Source organism: Pempheris klunzingeri, chromosome 23, assembly GCF_042242105.1.
Source record: "Pempheris klunzingeri isolate RE-2024b chromosome 23, fPemKlu1.hap1, whole genome shotgun sequence".
NCBI lineage: Eukaryota > Metazoa > Chordata > Actinopteri > Acropomatiformes > Pempheridae > Pempheris > Pempheris klunzingeri.
Window position 1 is genome coordinate 7,670,328 of NC_092034.1, and position 23,957 is coordinate 7,694,284.

Genomic DNA, 23,957 nt, shown 5'->3' on the forward strand with positions numbered 1-23,957 from the left:
TGTAATTGACAGCTTACCTCATGTTATGTGTTATGATGCAATAAATCTCAACGGTCTGACTCAAGATACAATGTGAGAGAACTGATTCAGAATTTAGTAATAAAACTGTAACCAAACTGTTGAAAATACCTGAACTCACACAGCACTGTACTGTTAGCCTGGATGTTCAAACTTCTGAATGTTTGCAGGTTATTTTTACATTTGATGTCAGATGTTTTTGAAAGAATTAATCTCTGACAGCGCCATCACATTCTGACTTTATTTTGCAGTTTGTCTCCACAGACAGGTGGGTGATTTACTCGACCAGTCAGCCATCTCTTCTCTGTGTAAACAACCGCTGACACTGAGCTGTGACCTCCTTTCAGCTCCCCGACACCGAGTCATCTTTTAGACTTGACAGTGTCTGTTGATGATAACTGATTGGAAAGCAAACGCTTGATTTTCAGCATATTTATGTTTTTGATAGAAGCTAGAAAAACTTGAAATGTACAATTTGTGTCTCTATTGAATATTTTTAAAGGTACGTTTTTGAATAAATGCTGATGTGCATACAAGTCTTGTGTATATTTTAACGTGTGTAAATTCTACATGTTATAAAGAGTTAATAGGAGTAAGTAATAAGCTATAGTTACTACCTAAATCAATATTCTTTTTTCTTAGGATGGTGGTCACGTCCCATCCCATCACTATCTGCCTCTGATTGTCTCTGACCCCAATATTTTTACCCTAACCTTCATCATTTCATTCTCAATACCTAAACCTAACCAATCAATTGTCCCCATGCCCAAACCTAAAAAAAAAATCAAGGGTCTCTGTGCCGAAAGCTAAGCAATCAAAGTTTAACATGTTCATGACTTGACTTCATTATCCCAAGAAAAACAAACATCCTACAGTAGTGAGCTAGCATTTCTTTTTGATTTTGTTTTCAATTTAGTTATGGCGCTAATGTTAGCCCAATTAGCTAGCTAGCTACAGCTCCCAATGTTGTCATTTCAGACAGCAAAATCAAATTGCATGCTTTTGTCACCGTCCATCTTAAATCAAGGACTTGTTATTCCAAAGGTTATTATTATAAAATGAAAATGCACTGTGCCAAAAAAAATAGACAGCTTCACAGGCATAGCGTCGTAACTACGTAACGTAATTAAATTCTTCTTGTCCATGCTGGCTTAAAAGCTGAGGTATTAAATATGATCAAAATCTTCAGAGCAGCTCCTAAATGAGCTTTGTGGTGAAGTTGCTTTTTTAACTGCTCTTTCCAAGAGTCAAGTATGAACTTTGAACCTCAGTTTTTAAATCAGCGTGGATGAGAAGTCTTTAAATGCTCTGACAAATGGAAATTTGAACACCTACAACTCCATCTGACAATGACGATCGTGTGAGATGATGCAGCTATTAAACGGACCTCGCGGTGAGATTGCTCTCTCAAATATTATGTTCCACTTTAGAAATATAGTTGAAGCTGGTTTATGTAGCGCTACAATAAATTCCCTCTATAACTAAATTGTGGGCAGCAGAAGTGTGCTCCATCGTTTTAATGACATTTACTGGGATATTTCTTTTTCATCTGTCTTCAGAGCCTCATGCTCCAGCTGTGTGACATTATGCAGGCCCTGAGCTGAAGCAGGGGGGTAATGATAGATGCCATGTGTCCAGGTGGGGGGTAGGGGACTCCCTGTGGAGACAGGGAGGACCACCAACGGGTGGGTGGGTGAGGGGGGACGGTTAATGAAGTATGAAATAGTAACAGGTGGAGCTGATGGATTAAACAGGGTGATCGCCCCTTCTCTGTCGCAACACTGTCTCCTCTATTCATTAACCTTTTCTCTGCCCTTTATTTCCTGCCCTTCTATTGTTCCTCAGCTCCACACTTAGGTGGGACTATTGCTCTCGTGTTTCTCTTTCAAACGTTTTACAATCCTTCTGTGCTATTATCTCCCCACTTTTCTTCCTTCTTTCCCTTCAGTGTAATTCTTAAAGGACACGTGTGGCATCGCTAGCCGGAGAGTTTTGTGCCTCGAGTGTGTGTGTGCCAGAGGGGGGTATCATTAGTCTGGCACAGGGCCATCACACACGCACACACACATTGAGGGCCATGCTAGAGGTAAATGTCACAGAGGGGGCTCCCACAGCGCCAGGGAAGCGTTTCCTCTCTCATTTTGTCCCCCACCCCCCCACCCCTCTACATTATTGAAAAGGCCACGCAGCAAGGCACTCTGGGAGGTTGCCCGTCGTCCAGTAGGGGGGGGTACAGAGGGCTGATGAGGTGAAGAATTCCCACAGAGTGCCAGCATAGATGGGTTTCTGATTAAAACCTCATCTGTTTCATCATTCATTTCATCATCCTCCTTCTTCTTCTTCGGCGTCGTCTTCTTCTGCTTTTCGGAGCGCTCTGACTTTATTTTTTTTTTTGGCTGCCTTGATCAGTCACTGCTCTCACACTTTTTTAGCTGTCAAGGTAAAACCGTCTGATGTGATTGAGATGCAGAAACAGTCAAGGGACGCTCGTGTGCACCGTCAGAGCTCATCTTGAGAGTTATTAGACCGCTGCAGTCACATCTGGGGAAAGTAGATTTATTGTTTCTCATGTCAAAACCTGACATTTGTTGTTAAATTGGCTGTTAGCGTAAAAGTAGAACAACGGAAGGCCAAATTAGTTATGCGAGTCAATCCTTCGGCTGTATGGCTGATTATTTTTGATTCAAGGCTGGTTTAATTACCCAGGCTCGGCTCTTGTTTACTCATTTAGGCAATCATACACACCATACTGCCGCACAGTGATTTAGATCTAAACACAGCCGATTCATCATAAAAATGAAAAACATTACAGAGAAAAAACATTACATATAATGTTTATTGGTTGCTGTCTCTGAGCAACACAAAGTTACAGCCTACAAATCAAAAGGACTTCATGTGGTTTTAAGACAACAGGATCAACAAATACTATTTGCTTTTTCTTAAATTATATTCTTCCAAAGTGACTGAAAACTCAAGAACATTTTGGGAAAAACACAATTATTTGTTTTCTTGCAGAGTCTTTGTGCTAAGCTAAGCTAACTTGCAGCCAGCAGTAGCTTCATATTCTTGTACAGACTGAGTTGTGTCAATCTCCTCGTCTAACTCGCAAGAAAGCAAATGAGCCTCTTTCCCTAAATGTTGAATTATTTCTTTGTTGATAACTTTTACTGCACAGAAAAAAAACCAGCTATATTGCACACAAATTGTGTCAACAAGTGTGTTTTAAATCAGAACGGATATACATTTTGAAAATGTACCCTGGAAAATACTTGTGTTAGAGCACTCTGAGGTCCTGTGGGTGATCGGGGTCGCTGTGCGGTGTTGAACCCTGTGATGAGTGAAAAATGGAGACAGCTCCTGTGTGGCTGCCCATTCATACAAAAGCAAGGATGGATCAAGTCTCAGGGGTGATTCTCTGACTCATAACCGGCCCTGACTCTAGCACACTGTGTGTGAGAGCGTGTGTGTGTGTGTGTGTGTGTGTGTGTCAGTGTAATAGAGACACAGACCTCTCAGGTGTACTGCTCATTGGTCCATGGCAAACTCTTCATTTGTCCCTTATTTCAGTGGCAGACGGGGAAGCTGGGCCGGGCGCCCGTGGCCTGAAAAGGCCTGGGGTCCTTTTGCAAAGGGCAGGGCCTGAATCATATTTAGGGGATATTTTAAGCAGCTATAGTTAATGTTTCTATACTAACAATGGACTGCTGTGTTGGAGAAAAGTAATTACAGCTAAAACTAAGAATGGAATCATATTGCAGTTGCACGTTTTGTTTACAACTAAGAGAAACCAATTAAATGATAACTCTGGTATTCTTAAACCTGAGCCCCATTTTTACATAGGTTGGTTTCAAAAAATTAAAAAGTTTTAGAATTGGTCCAAAATAACAAGTTAAAACAACTACACTAGCTACTGTCATGTTCGGTCAGGTAAAATTACTGTTGCTGCCAATGGAGTCTGGAGGCTTTGACCCTAGGCATTAGGACAGCAGTTTCTTGTTAAACACAAAAGATATTACAGGTCTGTCTCTGCAGGGATTCTTTCTGTAATTTTGTCAGATACTTTGAATAACAATCTGAGCCAGTCTGAGACAAAAACAATCACTTTTAGTGGACGTACTTTGGCTGGAGCTGTTTCCCCAGAGGATTACATTAAAACCACTGTAGTGTTTGCAGTCCCTTCATTGCTGCCAGCTGAGGTGATCTACTGGACTAATTCCAAAATGTTTTGTACCTTCCAGTCATTTCAAACCCAAAATATTTGAAAATGGGGCCCCTGCTTAAAAATATTCTTTCAATTATTTCACTTAGTATGAAAGATCTTTGGGCCTTTCCATTTGCTCCTTTATTCTAAGTTACTCCAGAGTTTGATAAGGCGTAGTGAGCATAGTTTTTAGCTAGTGTTAAATGAGGTTAGACCACAAACTATTCTTTAAAACTTTTTTTCAGGTAATTTCAACCATCCTTTTCCAACTCAAAACTACTTGACAAACTGCTCATGCAGCAGCATATCCCACCACAGACTGGATGGGGCTGAGCAGTAGAGCTTGGGACAAGTACTAAGAACATTGTTGAGGATTTTGTACAGTGCCAGGCTGGTTGGATGCAGTTTTAAAGATAAGCCATTGCTTTTCCAAGGGAATTTGGGGTTTCTGATTGGCCACTGTGCCGACCTGTTTGAGCCAAATTCTAGCTGGGTTTCTGTTGATTTTGTTTTTTCATACCATGCTGGCAAAGCTGACAGCCCCATTAATATCAACATTAAATAATTTTTTTGATGAGGTTCAAAATCCTGCAGCAGTGTGCAGCTTTGGTCCATGATTCTAAAGTGGATACCCAAGACAATATCACACAGATGCAATTCCACCAACATCCATGTCCTTGCTGACCATTTTATGATGGAATTAAATTGGTTTTGTTTACTCTGGAAATCCTCCAAAATTGTGTGAGATGTTGTGAGACTGTGCAAGGGAAAAAAGGCAAAAAAAAAAGGTTGGGATGGTGGAGAGAGGAGCGGTGGGAGCAACAGCAGGGGTGAGGAAGTGTGAGAGGAGTGATGGAAGGCCGAATAAAGAGGAGAGAAGGGATGAGAAAAGGAGCAGAGCGTTCGAGAGGGTGCGACATGATGGGAGAGGGTGAAACATGAGGGGAGAGAAGGTGTAGCAACAGTGTGTCTACTGGTGTGTGAAACCGGACTGACATCTGGAGTGTGTGTTTGTGTGCATGCCGACGTGATCACAAGGTGGGAAGAGTCATGGAGAGTGGCTTGATTTCTCTTTCGCACTCAGAAAAAAGCACTTCTGGTTTGGCTGAGAGGATCATTTCGGTCAGAAGGTCAAAAAGAGTGCATCGCTCGACCTCGCATGACGATTATGTTTCACACATAAAGAGCACTGTACACCCATACAAAACATGCACAACACACAGTGACCTTAAAACAGCATAACGCCTGCAAGCACAGACACTGCATAAAATCATAGGTCAGTAACCCAATTTATAAATCTTTATCATTCATGAAGCAAGCTTACTATTTTACAGAAACTCGCAGTAGTTCATAGCATCGTCTTTCTTATTGGGTCTGTCTTGGCTTTTTGTGAAAACATGCACCGCAGAGCCCTGTCATTACGTCACAAATTCTACTCAAAGAAGCAAGTCATTCTTCCCCGCAGCTCCAGACACTTCGGTTTAATTTGGGTGCAAAACTCAATACCTCATTTGACACAACTGTCAGACTGCCTGTTCTGAAATATGACATTTATTGAATGCTTTATAGAAAGTCCCAAATTTCTTGAATTGCCTCCTCAGAAAGCTTCATATATGTTTACATCGCTGCAGAAAAAATCCAAGGATAGAAACTTGAGCTGGCAACTTGTACTCGGGCAACATATGAGTAGACGTGAGAACTGATTTGTAACTCAATTTCTTATGTAATTCATACTGAAGTCAAAGATTTGCAAGTTACCTCCATGTCGGAAAAGTTGTTGCTTTTTCTAACCTAAGCCGTGGGATTAATAAAGGAATATCTTATCTTATCTTATCTTATCTCGAGACATTATTCCCCTGCCATCCATATGTGTTTGACATGAATGATTTTAAGTCAACAGGTTACTCTGTTGGTGATCTACACTATGTTTGTATGTTGCAATTATTAATACCTTTGGATTGCTAAATTCTCCACTATGTTCATCAGCTAGTTTCTAACTTAGTTCGTCTGCTGTTTGATGCATGGCAAAGAGAACGCAGTGGGGCAGTGAGTGTGAAGCAAGAAAAGCAAAGCAATAAGCTAAAAGATGCTAAAACGCTCTTGAGAGCTGAGGAGAACTGAAGAATCAGGTGAAAATTCTCTGTGAGTTTGACAAAAATGAATGACCCCTACGCATTATAATTTGATCCATTGTTTATGTAAATAGGTTTATTACAGCAGCTTTAAACCGTAAGCTGAGGGCTGGTTTGTGTACAGACAAGAAGAACCATTAGTTTATTTTAAGAACATCTGAATAGCAGAAGGGAGAGGAAGAAAATGAGAAGCTTGTTGGGTTGTCAGTGAAGAAAAATTGCATACGACTCCGCTAGACACTTGATTAAAATGAATTCTTAAAAAACGATTGAAATGGAGGGAACCGTCTCCCTCCATGCAGGGATGTTTCACAACCCAAACATAGCAGCTGGAAAGCCTCAGAGCTGGAGAAGATGACAGATGATGTTTTTTTGCAGTGTGGAGGTCTCACAAGTCCCTCTTATGTTTAACAACCAGCTGCCCTCACTCCCTTCTAATTCCACCCATCCTTCTTGGATGCCGCAATGCAGATGACCCTCGCAGTCAAGTGGTCTCATTTCCTTCTACATGTGGCCCCTGAGGCGGAGAGGATGTAACAGCATTATGGATAAGTTTCCAAAAAGATTGGATTTCTGAAAGGTGTCTCTGTATTGAGATGTTATTGTTCCACTTCAAAATTGATGTATGATCTTAATTTCCATTTTTACCACTAATTTTGTATATTCGGTGGATTTTTAGACCTGTAAATACACTGCAGATGTTGCTTTGGTCATGCACACACTTCCATTTAAAATCATTTAAGTGTATTGTGTACTCAGATACCTTCAACGGTGTGTTTACAGCTACCGTGGAGCCGACCCTGGTGGCACTACACACCATGATGCACATCGTACTGTGGCAGCATAGAAAAGAGACAATAAGCTGAGAACACAATCACAATGCAAGACAAACATACCCCACTTGTCCCCGCAGACAATGATTCATTGTTTTTCCATTTTCAAACGACTGGAGACCTTAATGTGGCTTCTTGGTCACAGTGCAATATATCCCAACATCAATATGGGTTTGACCATGTTTAGAAAAGCTATATTCTAGTTGTATTGCACAATGCGACTGCAATGTATACACAAGCAATATCCATGGTCCATTTGAGTTCACAGCACATGTCCAAAATATTGGCGATATATATTTCCCTACTTTATCCCCACAGTTGCTGTTCTTTGAGGTTCAATTATTTCCATGTGCATCCTGCAACTAGACAGATACAGTGTTGGTGTCAATGAGGAGTAAAGGGTTTGTCAATACACCTGTCAAATTCAGCTGCCACTTTATCCAAATTGGCACAGAATTGTTCAAGATTATCTTCCCCCCATGCTCATCTTACAGGTCCACAGAGCCCCTTTGGCACTGAATGCATTGAATGCACTAATAATGCGTGACATCACTTTGTGGTTTCACAGTTGACCTCATCCAGAACTGTGCGTTGTCTGGCACTTCTCTGAGTTGCTCCTTACGTGACACCAAAAATGATCAGGATCTCGAGCAGCAGCTCAGTACTACGCTGTGACTTAACCAACACATATGACCGTACCACATCATAAGCAGCGTCACCAAGGGTTTGAAGTAATGAGATGCAGGTTTTCATGAAATTGTGGCATTGTGAGCGAGCCAATCAGACAGGAGAGTCTAACAGTCCTGGGTTGGTTTAATTGACAACATATATTTGTCATCAGCTCTGATAGGTTAGGATAAACTGTTGATTGCAAGTTGATTGCAATCAATGGGTTGGCAACCAGCTCCAAGGCGATGAGCTGCTTTCTGATATGATACAGTAGATATGATAGATATGCAGCTAATAATACTTTAGTACTGCACAGCAATCCATTTAAAATCCTGGGTTCACTTCGCCCAGGGCACTGGTTTCATATAGCCATTTACATTACGTGAGCATCTTGTTAGTCTCTCCACTGAGAGCCAGCAGTCTGGCTGGTTGGCTGACCTCCCCTGGCCTCTGATCTTTACCCTTTGGCCAGCACTCAGCACAGCCGCTGCAATGAGAGATGAAACAGGCCTACAAATATCCACAGTTCATGTGGCTGACAGACACATGGCCATTAAATGCTGGGATCTGCTATTTTGTCTCCACTAGAGCCAGTTATATCTGCTATGATTGTGTTGTACTGAACTGTACAGCATGCCTTAAAGCACAGAATTTCTGGCTTTTCTGGGTAAAATGTTCGGACCAAGAGGAACTATTTCCAAAAGTATGAAAGCAAGAGCTGTTTTCTTTACACCGATGACAGTCACAACAGCATTTGCGTCAATCACACCACCTTTTATTACCAATCTACCAATCATTTACAAAGCTTCCATTTTTGTAAATGCATTGAAGGAGAGTCACTTGGATGAATGTCGTATTTAGGGTAAAATAAAAACATTTAGCTACCTGGAATGGTTATATTGGTGGTAACTGGCCACATTCTCATATGAATTAAGTAACTCATGTACTCTGTCACTTGGATACATGCAAACAGATATACGTACATGAGGGTTTATGCAGCAATGAGTGTATGTGTGTTTGTGAAACTAAATGCCACAGTTGAGATGTTAATAGCTGTGGGCTACCGCACAGCAAGCATAGTAGTAGTAACAGTAAATATTCACATCATACTCATCTTAATGAGCAGTGGCACCACAGTAATTTGGAAATGCTTTAAGGTCTCTCTCTCCTCCTCTGATTATGCAACACTTTTCACTTTCTCATGCAGTATTTTTTTTTAACGTTCCCATTCCCCTTTTTCTGCCAAATCCCTAAACTGTCATTTCTCTTTTCTTTAGAGCATCAAAGCGGCCTTTAAACTGAGAATACCCACAGACAGGCAGAAACAGGAATCTATGAACAAACACACATCTGGCCTGATGATCATGAGAGGAAATGAAGCATGTTGTGATATCTCAAGGTCAAGGCTACCACATTTTTATAATCTCTGCCCCCTGTGTGTTTGTCGATGTGTGTGTGTGTGTTCGTGTTTAATTGATTTTTAATCTGGTTCATGGGGCGTCATTCTTGTGCCTGAAATCCTAAGAATAATAGTAAAAAAAAAGTAATTTGACCGGCAGTCTTGCAACAACAGCAAACACATGGAACAGCAGGTAGTTTGATGTTAATCCTGAGTGGTCATTTCATTTCCAGTTCACTTTCAGTCTACTTGCCTTCATTACAGCTGCAGATTACTATTAAGGATGATTAAATGGGTTTCTGTTTACATGAAATACTTCGCCGTAAAGGGTAAAAGTGGTGAATCATATTGTCTTCAGTTTGAGTCTGGCTGGGTCCTTTGTCATTCCTGTAATGTGTTACTACTGCGGACCATTTAATAATTGTGTAAAATGCCCAAAATATGTTGAAAAGAAGAAACACTAGCAACAACTAGCCAACACACAAGTTATCTTAAACTATTTGGAAGGGAAAACAAAGCAAATTATGACCTATATATAATTATGACCTAACCTCCAAGTTTGAGTTTGACCCATTGTACTCGCTATGATTGTGTGCGCACACGCCTTTTCTGTTGCTTACTTTACTTACTTACTACGACTACTTACTTTACCAAATAAAATGGTAGATAATCTGTTTTAACTGTTGGTTTATTCAAAAAATCTGATTAAGTTTGAGTTATCGAGTTTCTTGTACTGTCAGACTTCCTTTTAACAATGCTCTCAGAACTCAGCAATTACTTTGGTGAGTACAATATTGATTTAATCAATGGAACCCACGCGATAGACCTGCTGATTATTTTCTCATCTAATTAATAAGCTGTTGAAAAATGGCCATTAAAGTTGCCACTGACATCGTCTTCAAATTGCTTTGATTTTCCAACCGACGGTTAAAAAAACGTAGGACAACAAACATTACAACCATAAAACTGCGATGAACTGAGCTTGGGAATATTTGGAATTTTCTGTTGATCAACTGATTGATAAATTGCCAAATTGTGTCGCTGATAGTTCTGAACAGATCAAACTGTTGGGATTTTAAAAGGAAATTAGCCCAGCGCTCTTCACAAATGTCCCCATTATGGCTCGACAGTGTACTCAGTAACCCCAGAATCTCTCAGTTAAACACCCTCTTACACTCCAATTCCCTCTCAGTTGTAAATGGAGCCGCTACAAAAGAGTTTCCCATTATTTCCCTCCAATGTGTTTAAGCAATGTGCTGACAAAATACACCGAACCCCCAACAGAAATGATGGTGATTAAATGAGAAATACTGTATCTGTGGATTCTGACTTAAAGCCATATATAGCTGAGATAGTGGAAGAGTTACAAGGATTTCTTCCTGAAAGCAGCCAGACGGATGATCAAGTTAACTGGCTTGATTGAGAAAAGTCATGTGTGCTTAGTGTCGCCTATAAGCACAGACATATGCTGCCTCATCTGCAGTTGGCAGTGGTTACTATCCACTGTGTGTGTGTGTCAACAGTACTGTACATGTAATGGAGGGGGTGAGCATATTTGCTCTTAAACACTGAACAGTACATGTGCAAATATTGTAATTTCACAGACTGTATTTGTGTATGTGTGTATATACGTGTGCATGTGTAAGTGCGATGTGGGGTATTTGAGAGTTGGTATGTGTGTGTATGAGAAACGGATAGAAAGCAAATGTGTGCTTCTGTATGTGTATGTGCCTGCATTCTGCCAGCACCATTTGGCATTTCTCAAACAGCTGTCAGCTTCAGCCAAAGTGTTTCAGCTGACTGATCCTTAAACTGGGCCAATAAGTTCCCACACAAAACCCCACATTCCCTGCGCACGGACACTTTGGGTATATTGCTGCATCTATCTCAACACATCACTCTCCATCCTGCCATTCATAACTCTCCCTAAACATCCACTCTTTCCCCATGAAATTCCCAGTACTTATTCTTTTTCTACCTGTATTTCTTCTCTCATTTTGTGTTTTGCTCTTACAATACAACGTTATGTGAAATATTTCTTGTGAAATACTGCTGTACAAATAAATCTTTTCATGCATTGAGCCCAGTTTTTGATATTCATTCATGGTATTCATGGTATTCATGGCCAGCATTTTTTTCAGGAATATGCCCTCAAAGTATTTACAGTAAGTAATTACTTCTCTGTAGTAGCAGATTTCATTGTTAGTGGCGGGGTCCGCCATTTCCGCACTCGATTCAAATTATCTTCACATGCACAAGGGATCAAGGCAGCATGTAAGCCAGGTTATCTCATTAACATCGGTCTGACAATTGCAAATACGACATTTCCTGCTGCTGCTAGTTCACATATAAGTATTCAACTGGGCAAAACAGGATGTTTGTGTATTTGTTACAGTTTCAATTCACATTTACAATTTGATGATTTGAAAACAATGTGTCAATGTCAAAGAGGTCGACCCGAATCTGCAGCGCCCCTCTGCTTTACTTAGCTTTATAGTGAGTTTCAGCTGTTTTCAGCAAGTCGGCTCACAACACCAACCTGCTTAGCACTAAATGGCAATCAAACACTGTTAGCAACTAACATAATGAAGGGGTGGGTAGAGACCAAAACTAGAGATTAAAGAGAATGAATATTGGACTCACATTCATCAGGTGTCCAGAAACACGACTTTAAATGAATGATAATGTTGCTCTTAACTGCTGAATGTGTAAATAAGTGTCCATTTGCTGATTAAATTGGCCATATTAATTTAAAAGGTGATGCTATGTTAATATTGTGTTCACAACTTGTCCTCTCTGTCCATTAGTGGGGCATTTATTACAGGTTTAAGGATTACAACTTTAATGTGGAGCCAAAACAAATTAAAAAATGTGTCAAATTAACATCCCTTGTTAACTGATTTATGAATTATCATTATTTTCTATTAATAGAAAATATTATTACTCTATTATTCTTTTATGTGCATATGTGCAACTGTATGAATGAAACCATGACTGTGTATGAGCATGTAGGGGACAGTAAATATGACCGCGCATTTGAGACTTTGAGTGTTCATGTGTGTGTGTATCAGTGCTGGAGGCGAGAAGCATGACAGAGCTGAACCATCTCCTCTGGTCCCACCCCCTGCCCTCCAACTACCCCCCAAGGACGGCCAGCCCATTACAGTAATTAACTAGAGAGGGGGTTGATGGGATGGAAAGAAAGAAAGAAAGAAAGACAGAAAGACAGAAAGAAAGAAGGTTGGGATAAGGAAGGAGGTATGAGACCAAGAGTAAGTGGTTTTGAGTGTGAGAGGAAAGAGAGATGGAGGTTAGGTTTGGGAGGGCGGCGGAGGGGTGCGAGGGGGGGGCTTTTTCTGCCGAGGCAGCAAGTGGGTGGGGGCCGTTGCCTTCCTGCCTGCCGTTAATCCCTGAGTGACTTTCACTGCGTACAGTAAGCAGTGCAGTGCAGGCCAGAGCCCCTGCAAATTAATCTAGCAAAGAGCCTGGGATGTGGCCGCGCTGAACCCCCGCTTTACAACTCTCCCCCCTTGCTAAAAGACTTGGGAGGAAATGGAGGGTGGCTGGCGGGAGGAAAAGGACGAGAGACAAATAGGGGAGAGAAAAAAAGAGAGAGGGGGAGATAAGCCTCTGCTGTATTGTCCGATGAGTGGAGGAAAAATGTGGAGGATAGAAGGCAAAGGGGACAAATGAGTGGAGGGGGGGATGACAGGATGTGGTGAGTAAGGTAGGAGAGGAGAGAGAAGGGGGGGCAAGAGATAAGGAAGACAGTGGACTATTTAAAGCGCAGCAAAGGATGACCGTGTGCCCTCGCTCCAGTGACATCACTCAGGGAGACGATGATGTCACTGACTGAGGGGTGCTTTTCTGCCACTCCATGCTGATGTCATTTCCCTCCAGCTTTACCAAACATCGTGACAAACAGCCGTGGGCATCTTAAAGGTCCAGTACGATTCACCGCTGATACTTCAAGATGTTTTCCATGTAAATGTAGCTGAACATCATAGTCTATTTCTTAAAGGAACAGTTCAGCATTTTGAGGAATGTGTTTATTTGGCTTCTTTAAGAGTGAGGCGAGACGGTAGATATCAGTCTCTATCTATGTTAGGTACAATTGATGAATTAATTTAATTTCAGGGGGCAGCTATATCTCTGTTTCTAGTATTTATCGTAAGCAAGACTAAATACTTCATGACTCTACCTCCATATTTTTTTTTTGAGTGTTTTTATAACAAAGTCCCCCCTTTCTCTCTTTCTGTAAACCATTACAACATTAAAACCTTTAGCATCAACTCATGTTTGTGTCCAGCTGATAAGCATAAGTCCATCACTCAGTCTCCTTGTAACTCTATTTTGGTCTTCTCCAACCCAAAGGAAATATTTGGACCTGTAACAGTGAAATTCTCAGCTCGTGTTCACCAGTTTGTTGCTCACCTTGTTGGGTGCTGGGCTGGCAGCATTCAGAGAGAGGTAATTCTTTGTGGATTTGTCCTTATTAGTAACGCCTTTCACATTACCTGTATGATTTTTGTCATTTTTAATATTTGAATATAGACTGGAGTAGCTTTAGCACAGAGACATACTGAGCTATTCCTCTGCTGGTCCTTGACTCACAGGCAGCACCAGCTCTATTTAACATAAGTGGAAGCGCTCCAAAGGGTGTGTCCAATTTTTAGAAAATGCCTAAATGGAAGATTTTAATCAGACGGTTAGGGACCAGTGCCAATCAGAGGCAGCTGCTGAGGGAAAATCTGAATTCTCACAGAAATAACCATTTGATCATTTTGTTTACTGAGGTGCATTTCATTTCTATCATGTACTTGAATCGCAATGACACTAGCGCATGACATTTACCTCATGTCATCTCTCTCTGGTCCTCACTGTTTACAAGAGCAGTTCACATGGAAAAATGGGCGAAAAAGAGACTTGTTTGTGTTTATTCTGATGACTACATCTGGACTATGACAGCTTACTGCGCTGGTCTTGATGAAACCAAAAGCTCTGTGCATTGTGATGGCAGTTGGATCCTTTGTGGAATGAGGCAGTGGCTGCAGAGCTTTGTAGCTGCATCAGCTCACTAAAGACAGAGTGGGTGGTGCTGTCTAAGATGGAGTTCAGTTTAATCCTCATCCTCTACTTTTCTGCTGCTGCTGCTGCCTCCAGGGTGTCCAGGCAGAACCAGCCCCCCCCCCACTCGCCAACTCACCAGTTTATTTATCCTACCTGCAGCCTCCATTTTTAGTGCTGCCTCACCAGCAAAGAACAGCCACAACTAATTGATTGGAACTACACTGTACAGAGTTGGCACATTGCAATGCTAGAACACATGAACTCAAGCACTCATCCTCACACTCTTTTTCCCCCTACTGTTCTGTCACAAATCCACCTTGGTCCCACTCACTTCCATTATCAACCACAATTTTTTGTCTCCCTCCAATCTCTCCAATCAGCTCATATATCTTTATCAGTGGCAGCTGCTAGTCTTTCTCAGGGGGAGTGCAATAACCAAGCACCATATTGTTACAGCCAACCAAGGAACAATGATGAACGATGATAATACTACAATCTTCCCAATATCCTCTTTCATTTAGTAAGCTGCCCCGGAGGCCAACAGGCGCTTATTGAGCTCCGTACTGCAGTGTTTAGCCTCTGGGCCCCAGCACGCCTCGCCTACAGTGGGCTTGATTGACCTGATACCTCATGAAGATGCCAGGCAGTTCTCTCATTTGCAACTGCTGCTCATTTACGCCTGCACTGATTGCTGGACCGAGCGCAGCGGGGTGAGCGAGGGGTCTGTATTTGTTTTATCCGACTATGAGAGCAAATGTGAGAGTGCTCTGAGCCGGACAGAAACAGTTGAAAAATCACATCGAGAAATTATACACCCCACATCTCAACTTCACACACACAGACACACGGCTTACAGCTGCCTGTGGGCTCACGTTATCAGGCACAAAACTGTGCTCATGAAAGAGATAGGCTAACCCCGAGCGGGGAGTGCACTAACCGAAAGAATTTAGCTCCAGCCCCAACATCACAACCATGCCACATTGTGTTTCCTCTCCTGCAACCTCTTGTTTGACCTCTTCCACGCACTTTGTTGTCAAATGCGTTCATCCCACTAACTCCAGAAACAGTATATTTTATGTTTTACAAGCTAGAGTTGCCTTGTACTTCTGAAAATCACTCCGATAATCATGTTCATTTGAAGGATGTAACGTAATTTATGATTAAGAAGCTGCAGTGCAAAAGCTTTTGTAAAAATGTTTCAGATGTTGTTAAAACAATATTGCAATTTTTTTTTTTACCGTGTGCACAAAACAGTGGATTTATTTAAACAGTGGTAATTCGTTAAACAATGAGGTTTGCATCCCTACAAACTTCAGCTTCAAAGAAATGATGTTGTACAATGCGACATAGCAAGGTTACATAATAAAGAAAAATGCAAGATTATCATCAAGAGTTACGTTTTTGCACACATACTTTCATAACCACAACTCACAGCTACTACTTCAGGTAAATGTGTATAAATAAGTTAGTGAATGAAAATTCACTCTCAGGGCTGTGCCGACCTCTCAATATTCTTTCATTGTCTATGACACTTTTTTTCATTGTTCTGTGAGACTAGACAGAAAACGCCTGCCAGATGTCTCCTCTATTCCATAAGGTTACGTTTTGAAGATGTACAATTCATGCACTCATTAAACAGACCAAAAAAAAACCCAAGGGCACATTGGCCCAAATGAATATGTAATTCACTGTTTGTGTATTCTCTATCTTCAGGACTGTTGAATGAAAATAGGTCAAACCACAATAACTTTTAAAGCTGCATAGAATTTTTGCATTTCATTTACCATAAAAAGATAAAATACATATCAAAACCTGTTAAGAAAATAATTTGCTTTGATAATAATTCAAATAATTCAATGATTCTTCTGACAACAATCACTTTTGGGTGTCAAAGGGCTGAAGTTTACTTGAGATCAAATTATCATCACTTTATTGCATCTCTTAAAGCATAATTTTGGGAAATATGCTTTTTGTTTTATTTATTTGAGAAGATCTAAACTACTATCTGTCAGTTAAATATGAAGCTAAAGCCAGGAGACGTTAGCTTAGCATAGCATAAAGACAGAAAACAGCTAATATGATATTAAAAATATCAGCACCTGTATTTATTAACATATTACATATTGTTTGTTAAAGTGTTACATTGATATGTTGCAGTTTTTCATGGGGAGTTATGTTAAGCAAAGCTAACCAGCCTCTAAAGCAACGTGTTATTATATACATATACACGATGTGTCTATAAATACATAGACAACCACAAACAAGTTTGTGAATGCACAGAAGATTGGTGTAATGTGTGTAAATAGCTTAAGGAATGGACATAATGGCTTTAAGGGTAGCTTGGTGACTGATTGCTTGTGCACCCTGATAAACAACTCGGTCAGGCTCGGGGAGATTGGGTCGCTCAGTGTTCAACTCTGCTAAGACGTGCTCATTGTTAATGCCACATATATTGTGTAGAACAGACCAGGCAATAACAACATCTGATACAAAAGCAGGTGAAATGTTATCTTGCTTTATGAGGCACCTTTTTATTTATTTTCTACCACCATCCGTGCCAAGCTTAAACGTTAGGTAAAGCTTCGTTGATCGAGTACATGGTGGTTGGCGAATCCCTTCACCCCTTCCCTTCCTAAGGGGCTGTCATCGATGGCACATGCATTGCGATTGATGGCGCTATCTTAAATTACAACCGCGGATTAAGTGTAGAAAGGCACAGCCAGTATAATGACACGCTTGAGCAGGTTTACAGGTCATGTGACAAGCATCATGCACATGTTGTAATGTCACAGGAGTATGTTCTGGAGTCAACGTAATTAGTGCACTGCACACACCGAGTCGACCACAAGCTGCTGTGGTGTGCCAGCTGTCTCAAACGAGGTAGGAATTTCTGGATCACCTTCGACAACCTACACGATAATTGCAAAGATTGAGACTCAAGTCCATTTTGACACCTGTTGACGGCTTTGCACAACAGGGTGGTATTATACGATAACTGCAGACCAGGTGTCAACAGTTCCACCCGAGCTCCCGCAGCAGGCACTCGAGACTAATTACACCCAAAAATTGTCTCCACAGAACCGATTAGCCACCACTGACACCACTCGAAGCGTCCTGTGTTACTGGGAAGAAAGGTTGTCAGGCTTGCTGGACTGTCAAGAGCCCAAGAGCTGTTATCATGAAAGACAATTAGTCAAAAGTAAAAATAAAAAAATTCCGATAATATTAAAATATTCAGCAATATCCTACTGAAGAGGCTCTTCTGAAATGTTTTCATTACCAGGAAGGAGCTGAGTGGGGGAGCTGGATATACGGGCGATGTGGAGAAGAAAGAAAGAGGCTGGATGGTTTTGTGCGCTCTAATTGGCTCCTCTGGCTTTCACCTTCACAGGTCATGGAGTCTGAGCAGAGACAGAGTATAGTGGTGTAGATGGCTGAGGCCAAAAGGTGATGTGGTTCCCTGTACGCTCTGTGCCTGTGTGTCTGTTCGCATCTGCGGATATGACTGTGTGTGTATGTGTGAGAGTGTCAGTGCAAACACGTGTGGTTTTTCTTTTATTTAACTCCATTTAGTGGCTTTCACCATTATGGAAAAAGTGCGGGTATAAGAGGAAAACAAAACAAATGGAAGCGAGAAGCATGGGGGAAAAAAAGCTCCGTAATTTGCTGGCTGCTTTACTAATTGAGCCACCACAGCACTTCTCAAGAGGCTGGTCGGCTAGGAGATTGGATGGATTGATACGGATGCACGCTCTCACACACACACACATACACACACACACGGTCACACACACATACAGAGAAACAGAGAGCTAGATCTATGTGCACACACACACACAGAAAGGAAATGCCTCAGACAAGCTTTCATCTGTTGTTTTCCTCGACAAATTCGATTAAGTTGTGCACTGGCAAAACAGAAGAGATGGTGGCCTGCTCTTAAAAGCTTCAAGAAAAGCCGACACAGCCTCAGCGAGTGCTGTTTTATTAGTCCACAAGGATGCATCTCAATGAGATTTCATTCACTATCTGAGAGATGTTTATTTCATACATTTGACGGGTTTTTCTGTGCAATTCAAATGGAGACCATTTTCCACCCGTAGCATCAAAAGACCTTGAGGCAAAGAATGACTTCAAAAAGGTTACAACATGCGCTCGCACCCACAGAATTTCTTCCAATCTACCACTCCTGCCTGAACACAGTGGTGGTGTGCAGGACTTAGTCAAATATTAAAAGCACTAAAGAGAGCATGAGAGAGAGAGAGAGAGAGAGAGAGAAAGCGAGAGAGACTTCGAGCTTTACCCAAGCAAATAAATCTCACCATTGTAGTTATTAATCCTGTGTCAAACAGGAAAGCTCCAGCGTCATTCCGAGAGGCAAATAGGCGCTTTCCATCGCAGCTTTGCATCTCAATGCGGACGATCCCTACACACACAGCGCCCCTCAGATTAGCACATCATTTAGGATTCTTAATGACACCCTGAGGCTTTTTTTTTTCATGATGACGAGGCACACATTTTATTTCTGCCCATATAGATAACTGTTTTAATGCTTTAAATGTGGGTTTTCCTTACTGTATATTCGGTGGTGTCCTAATTGTCCAAATTATCCTATACACACTCATAATGTCCTGATAGAAATGTACTATTTCTACTTCCCTTGACATCCTGGCTAATTTAAAGCTGCCAAAATGCCATTTGTAACCACTAAAGCCACATCTTTTAAGATGTGAAAACACTAAAAAGGATTGTCTGTCAGAAGCATTTTTACTTCTATTTCCATGGCTTAAATGTGTCCTCCTTCAGAGTATTACAGGTTTTATAGAAATAATGGCAAAATACACCAGTATTAAATTATTCTCCTACATCCGTAGGCTAATTTAGGTTTTAGTATACCATTAGTATTAATAGCTTAATGTTACTGTTGTCAATTTTTCTGTTCCTTTAACGAACATTTCCCATGAGCCCTTGACAACTCAGCTGACAAGGCGAATCCCTGTGCCAGTTAAATTGCTACGGTTAGCTAAAAACCACACCAATTTTTCACATCAATTTTACCTCTTTTTAGCTAAAAAAAGAGGTAAAATTGGTGTGATGACTTTTACAGATAGAGAAACTGACGAGAGATTTGCTCACATCTAGATCTATGAAATGTGTTTAACTTCATTTTAAGCTTTCTCATCAGAGTACAGGCATGCACGAAACCAAGTTATAATGATGTAAGTACCCTTGCAGCCACTCTGGTGAATATTCATGGGAACTGAAGTTTTTTGTATAATAAAAGTAGCTGTGGTTTAACACTTAACACTGTCACCTGTGGCGGAGCTGATTTGTCTTAAGCCCAGGAAAATGTTTTCTTTTTCAGAAAGTACAATGAATAGGCACATTTGACTTTTGCGCACTTAAACCACTTGACATCAACTGTTCTAACAGTGTTAAATGTGGTTTTGGTTTACAGAAGGAGGCACTCAAATAGACATCAAATTTAACTCACATTTAATTCAGTTTTGTTTCCTGTCACGTTTCTCCTGACATCCCGCTAAAGATAAGTTTGAGCTCGCAAAAACGCTCATTTTGCAACCAGGAAAGCAACATTCTTCTTTGATCAGACAGTGAAAAGGATTGTCTGTCAGGGAAGTTTTTGCTCATTTCTTAATCTCTCCTCCTACAGGGATCTAGTCTTATTGGTTTAATAGAAAAAAAAATTAAAATCTCATCATCACGAAATGATTCTTTCACATTCATGGGCTAATTTAGCTTTTGGACATTAACATGAATAACCCAGGATGCTAATTAACACTGTGGATGTAAGCCCAGTTGAAACTCTCAGAAAGTAGGCACCTACACATTTGCACAGCTTAATCTCTGACTTAATTCCTTCAACTGAACAAAATTGCTTGTCCAATGGTTTCTCATACGGGGAGATTAGCAAACAGTCAATGAGGCATTGTGCTATTAGCCACAACAATGCGCTGTGTGGCGCACGATTGGAGAACATTAAGTTGGAAAACAGTTCAAGAAGTAATTAACACAACTACTGGGCAGCAGTTCATTTCTGAGTTAGCCGAATTGAAACTGAGCTCATCAGACATTCAATAACAGTCAGGAGAGTGAAATATTACAGCCCGACAAAATCACTTGGTTGACCTTCATTGTAGCATCTCCACAGGACAATCGTGGGCTATAAACGGCCAATTCACTCCTTTTTTCTCCATTATCCTTCATTACATTTTACCCAAGAAGATGATACCACGTGCAGAGAAACAAACATCACTGCAGTTACAGCTTTTTATTTATACTATTTAAGTTATGACGCTCCATTATCTTTCCAGACCGGATTGTGAATGACATTTTATACAGTCCGAGCATCATTTGGGGAAAATAATGGGAGTTTAACTAAACCCAGGGGCCTTCTCACACCATATTCGTGATGACAGCTATAGGCCTCGAGGCGCACGGTGTAAGTATTTCCCCAGAGGCTACTGGCAAACAGGAATGCTAACAAGCCAGGCCAGGGCCGAGTGATGGATTCTCCCCAAAAATGTACTGTTCTGTTTATTTGACTTTTAAACTACACTCTCATTCTAAATGATACTTTTAATGAACCAGATAAATACAAAGTAATGATCAATCGCATGACAAAGGAAAAACAATATAACTATTATTATTATTTCGGCCTTGTTTACCATGACACGCCAACACATGCCTCTCACGCGCACGCCTGTGGTCTTGTTCGCCGTCTGAACTGTGCGTTCTCTCCAGCAGCAAAAGCAAGGACCGTCTAATCATAGTCTCCTGTTGCCATGATGGCTGCACAGCGTCGAGAGGAAGTACCTTTAAGCAATTAACAAGTGTAAACAAGTCAGATTGGCACATGTCAGAGGCGACACCCTGTAGCGTGGCAGCTGTATCAGGGGACGGAAAGCTCCGGCGGAGGGAGGGTGTCTCGTACATGTTTGTGTTGATCTGCGTGTGTTTTTCTACAATCTGAAAAAAGGGACTCCTTTGAAATAGTTTATGATGCATCAATTACTCTAATTCATGGTGTTGGTGCAAAAACATTCGTTTTACCTTGTGTACCTTGTAAAATGTGGGCAGTAGAAAAACAGACTGTGATGGTGATGTGATCAGTGAGAAATCCTTGAGCTGCACCATCGACAGCAAGTAACAGAAAATCTCCCAGGACACTATGACAGCACCCACTGTGATTTCACAGGATGTGGAGCCTTTTCTAGTTCACAGTTGGAAGACTCGCTAATTTTGATGGAATATCTCAAACAAAAACCGCAGCGCTAACTGATTTCACGTCGACGGACTCGCTCTAAATGAAGTCATCAACTCAAATCTTGATGTCCTGATTTGTAGCTCAAGTTGTCTGTGTGTGTGTGTGTGTGTAAACATTGATTTGGCTGTCCAAAATCACTGGAATAGCAACATTTTCTGCTCAGCTCTACAGGAGCTTTCTAACATCTTTCAGTTTTTTTTTTCCGTTTCAGTTAACTTTCGCTGTTCTCATCAGCATCAGGCTGCTACTGGAAAAAAAAAAAAAAAAACACTTTCTGCTGCCTGCCCAGGCACAACCAGTAAACAGACAAAGGTAGCGAATAGCTGTGCAGCATTCAGCAGATAGAAAACAAGATATTTCCAATAAGAGTTTGCTAGTTACACTTGCTTTGTCAACACAAGGTTTTCATTTAGGATTCAAGTTTATGTCCTCAAGTGGCCAGAAAAAGTTGCGGGGGTTAGTTAATTATCTTAAATATTATGGTCATGATTTAAAAAAAAAAAAGACTTGGTTGAGGTTAGGAAAAAGGTCATTTAACAGTTAAAAGAGGGGATGTGACCAGTGTGACCACCTAACATCCTCCTAAAGATGTTTTGCTGTGCTATAACAACATTAGAGCACTTTGAACTTTTACCAGCAGCCAAGTTTATATGAAATGTGAGAACTGGAACAACCAGCCATGCTTTCACACTGGATGTCACGTTCTGTCCAAAAGACTCTGGCTCCTCTCATCCTCTTAATTTTTTCCCACGGTGCAGATTTTCATCATTCTTCCATCACCGCACGTGTGATATCTGAGCAACTGGATTCCTATTAAAATTATATCACTTTCCATTTCGGACAGAAGGAATTTGTCAAGATGGGTGCCGTAATGAACCCCTGGGAGCCATTAGGGGCTTGTGTTCAAAGTCAGAGTGATTAAAGGATGCTTTGTTGGACACATGAAAGGGAGAAGGAGGGAGTGAGACAGAATGAGAAAACAAAATGAGGATCTTCTCCTCATACCCTGCTCATCAACAGCACGTTGCCCCGTACGTAGCAAGCTCTGAGCTTGCTACGTCTCTCGTTTGGACGGCGAACTGTTTGGATTCGAGTTTAAAGCTCCGCTGTCGGCCAACTGCTGGTTGATTTGTTGAATGGATGTTAAAAAAGAACATCACCGACAAAACAGTTGTTCCCTTGTTTAGTGGGACAGCGCCCCTGTTTGCCTCTTTCCCTCTGGAAGAATGCTATAGTGTATGTGTGTGTTTCTATGGTAGTCTTCGTACAGTCGGTGTCATATGATTGGCATAATACAACAGCTATTAGATGAATTATCTACAGACTTTCATGGTCCCAAGACGATGAAGCCCACTGAATCTGGTTATCCTCTGACTTTCTGTCTAGTGCCATCATCAGGTCAAAACATGTAAAAACCCAGTGCATGCTAAATTAATATGGTGAACATTTACTTTGCCATGTTAGCATTGTCACTGTGAGGTTTGTTGGTGTGCTGATGACAGCATTAGGCACCACTGAGCCAAAGTTAAGTCTCACAGGGCTCCTAGGTGGGACGACCGCACTGAGCCCCTTTAGAGGCCGCGGACTCCCAAACGAGCCCTGTGGCGGAAGTGTGATCCCTCCTTGATCCGACCCAACTATCGGATGCACTCTGGGGGTGCAGCATGCTAAATGTGTCTAGTAGTAGCAGCTGGCCAGAGAAGAACAGAAAAATGCACTAGTATTTACTTTCTTACTCCTGCCCCTGACACGTCTTACCAGTAAGGGTAAATGTTTGTCACTGTTTTGCAGTGATGTATTTTGGTTCGCTTGGATTTTTCTATGTGTGAAAAGAAACCAAACCAAGCGGGAAAATCTTCCATGTTTACAAACTCATCAAGACCAGAGCACATGAAATATAGATGTGAAAATACCCTTAGTCACCCATTAGTGTTGTTTTATTGATTGGTTGTTGAATACCAAGAGGGAAAGTCTTACCTAATACAAACTTGCCAGAAGTTTGGCATGTCTTAGTGTAGCAGAAAGTTTTTGATTTGACCATGATGGACGTTGTGTGGTTCTTGCAAGGCCTTTGGTGAAATGCCTGTCTGTATGTTTTTTTTACCCTGATGAATGCTGAGGTGTGACGCAATGAGCAAACTTTGTGATTCGCCAGAGGAATTGTGCCCAGCTCCCGTCACACAGTTGCAGTGAAAAGATTTAGTGCCAGGGCGAAGGTTCAGACCTGCATTTTTGTGGTTGGCAATCGATTACACTGAGTACAATTTATGTATGCTCCTGCCGGTACGTAGGTTTTGATTGTAGCCTCAGTATGTTAATTTATTTATCTCAACATGAAATTTTCACTCTAGTA